Source organism: Mus pahari, chromosome 13 (genome assembly GCF_900095145.1).
Source record: "Mus pahari chromosome 13, PAHARI_EIJ_v1.1, whole genome shotgun sequence".
Taxonomy (NCBI): Eukaryota; Metazoa; Chordata; class Mammalia; order Rodentia; family Muridae; genus Mus; species Mus pahari.
Genome location: NC_034602.1, coordinates 95878349 through 95881902, shown reverse-complemented (window position 1 = coordinate 95881902; position 3554 = coordinate 95878349). Strand labels below are relative to the sequence as shown.

At 46.1% G+C, this 3554-nt stretch overlaps 1 protein-coding gene across 1 annotated transcript in view; it reads left to right on the top strand.

Annotated features, from left to right (window-relative positions):
- The window catches only part of Dipk1a (divergent protein kinase domain 1A), a 66825-nt gene that overhangs the window by 12014 nt on the left and 51257 nt on the right, over positions 1–3554 (top strand). The window lies entirely within an intron of this gene.

Here is a 3554-nt window from a genome sequence, read left to right as displayed (position 1 = left end):
CACTGGAGAAGAGGGTGTCAGATCTTGTTACGGATGGTTATGAGCCACCATGTGGTTGCTGGGATTTGAACTCCAGACCTTCGGAAGAGCAGTCGGGTGCTCTTACCCACTGAGCCATCTTCACCAGCCCGTCTTTTTTTTTTTTTTGAGATAGGTCTTACCTTGTAGCTTTGGCTGACCTAGAACATATATCAGGCTGGCTTAGAACTCGCAGGGATTTGTCTACTTCTGCCTCCCAAATACTGGGATTGAAGGTGCGTGCCACCATGCCTCTCATCCCTTTGGGTAGTAAAACTTAGAACTTTCCTACTTCAGCTCCAGGGTATGCTGACTTAACCTCTGCTTCCTCTTTCTAGGGCTTTGTCAGATCGCTTGTCTCTTGGATTGGTTCCTTGTGTCTCGTGTACTTTATTGTGGCCATATTTGTATCATTTTCCATAAGTTGTCAAAAAATAACTTGAAGAGGAAAGGGTTAAAGGCCGCTGTGAGGGAAGCCAGGGCTGGAGTGCAGGGGAGAAACCTGAGGGAAGCACTGGGGCAGACAGCCTGGAGGAACAGCCCTTACTGGATTTGCTCCTGCCCTCCTGGCCTGCTCAGCTTCCTTCCTTCACAGTCCAGGTCCAGTTGGGTAGGGGTGGCACTGCCCACACGGGCTGCACCCTCATGAATCAGTTAGTGATTAAGAAAATGCTCCATGGGGGCTGGTGAGATGGCTCAGTGGTTAAGAGCACTGACTGTTCTTCCAAAGGTCCTGAGTTCAAATCCCAGCAACCACATGGTGGCTCACAACCATCCGTAACAAAATCTGATGCCCTCTTCTGGAATGTCTGAAGAAAGCTACAGTGTACTTACATATAGTAAAGAAAGAAAGAAAGAAAGAAAGAAAGGAAGGAAGGAAGGAAGGAAGGAAGAAAGAAAAGAAAAGAAAAGAAAATGCTCCACAAATATGCCACAAGCTAATTTCATGGAGGTGGTCCCACACCTGAGGCTCCATCTTTCTCAGTATGTCAAGGTGACAGCCATGAACAGCTTCACAAAGGTTCTCAAGAACCCCAGACTGGCCTTGAACTTGCCATATAGCTGATGACCATGAATCATTTCCTTACATTAAAATTAAAAAGCTTTTGTGTACACATACACACACACACACACACACACACACACACACACACACACACTATTTAAGTGAAGGTCAGAGGATGGTTTTCAGGAGTTTTCCTTCTACCACGGGTTCTAGGGATCAAACTCAGGTCATCAGGCTTGCACGGCAATGCAAGCTATATCCATAGCTAGACTATGAACTTATCTTGCTTCTACGTCTGGAATACTGGTTAATGAGTGTGTGTCAGCACATCTGGCTTATGTGATACACTGCATGCATTCTAGGAGTGCTCTACCAACTGAGCTACATTCTCAGCTCTTACTCTTTTTTGTGGATTTTCCTCTTTGGTATTTTGACTATAGATGTCCCCTCCCTCGCTCCACACTCCTTTGCCCAGCCTCTGCTGAGGACCACATGTAAGGCTCGCTCGGTGAGTGCTGTACTGCTGACTGTGTTCACAGGACTGTGTTCATAGGAGCTGTGAGGATGCCTCTCCTCCCTTTATCTTGTTCCCTTCAGCTGCTTTCCCCCTGTGTGTTTTCTTAGCTCTTTGTTTTCAAGCCCCTGGATCTCCTCTTGTACTTGCTGATCTTTGGTTGTCTGTTTCAGAAAGGACTGGGTAACTGGTGTGCTGTTTTATCAGTAGACTCCTGGCTGGTGTGGCAACTGGCTGAGTCCCCTGTAGAGCCAGAAGGTAGTGGCTGTTGCTTTGCTCTGTGGCCCCAGGACCCTTGTGTCACTGGAGTACTTTTCTGTGGCCTACAGGTACTTTCTGCACCTACACAGAAGCTCTGGCCATCTTGGATTCTCCTTTACAGAAATCCAGTTTTTCTTTTTTCCTTCTTGGTTTTTTTTTTTTTTTTCTGGCCCGCTCCCTCTTGATTTTTAGAGAGTTTTCACACTGCAGCCCAGAATGACCTGGTATTCACAGTGTAGCCCAGGCTGATCTCAACCTCCCAGAAGCTCTGCCTGCTGAGTGCTAGAGCAGGGTATTACCAGACCCAGCCAGAAATCTGGTTTTTGTTTTTGGCTGACCTATGTTGAGTGGGGGAAGCAATCAGGCTACCAACCAGTAAGGTCTAGGTACTGCTCCTCAAATATCACCCCACCCTCCCCACCCTTACCTACCCAACCCCTCCCCACTCCAACCCCACCCCACCCCACCCCAACCCCACCCTTAGTCTCACTGCCATATGCATTGTCTTTCCTGCTGGCTGATACCAAGCCCAAAGCCCTTAGGTGTGCTAAGGGGTTTAGGTTGGCTCTCTCGGTTCCTTCTGGATTCCAACCGGAGTTCTGGTTCCAGCTTATTTAGGTTATGTGATGGAATGTTCTTTTCTGTGACTTTGTCTACCTCCCTCCTTCCTCCACCAGAATTACATTTGCCTTTTGAATTCTACCAATTTGTTAGCCCTTCTGTACACTATGGGATGTCCCATTTTCTCTTTAATGTTAGCAGTTTATTGATCCTTTTGCTTATTTGGATATAGTATGGTGTGACAAACTGTGTAATAGCAAGCGTGTATCTTCAGTGTAACATCTTGAAGTCCTGAAATGAATTTTGATCTTCCCATGTTTAGTTTAGTGTGTTTAGTTGTTACAGAATTAGCAAGTTATTTCATTAAAATAAGGCAAGAGAATTAGAGTAATCAGTCTTAGAGAGACAAAGATCAGGAAAGCAAAAGTGAGAATGGACAGCCGGGATTACATCAGACGGAAAGCTTCTGCAGAGCTTGGGAGCAGCCGCTGGGATGAAGGACTACATAGAGATCAAGAGCAAATATTCTCAAAGTGCTGCATGTCTGACTAACGAGGGATTAAGGCCCAGACACACAGGGGTCCTGAGGAACTGGGTAGCTGAGGGACTAGGGAGGTGACTCAGTTGTGCAAAGTGCTTGCTAGTTCAGATCCCCAGCAACTACACAAAAGCCAGGAATGGCAGAGTTTATCTCTAACCCCATGCTGTGGGGTGGAGACAGGTGAGATTCCAGGGCCTCAGTGGCAAACAAATCTAGCTGAAACTATGGGCTTCAGGCTCAGTGAGAGACCCTGACTCAAAAAGTTAAGGTGGAGATTGATAGAACACACCAGATGTCACATCACCTTCTGTGTTCCAAATGTGCACTGTGAGTGCACACTCCTGTTCTCCTCCCTCTCCCTCCCTCCCTCTCTCCCTCCCCTTCTCCCTACCATTACAACCTGCTATTAAAACTATATTGCTGAAGGTACCATGTTCTTATGTTCCCAAACACTGAGAAGCAAAGCTTTACCTCTACTGACAAGCACACACACATTAGAGGAGAAAATTCATCAATATCACTCACACATCTGTGAACCCCAGAAGCTACAGCAGCAACTTTTCTTTCTTTCTTTCTTTCTTTCTTTCTTTCTTTCTTTCTTTCTTTCTTTCTTTCTTTCTTTCTTTCTTTCTTTCTTTCTTTTCTTTCTTTCT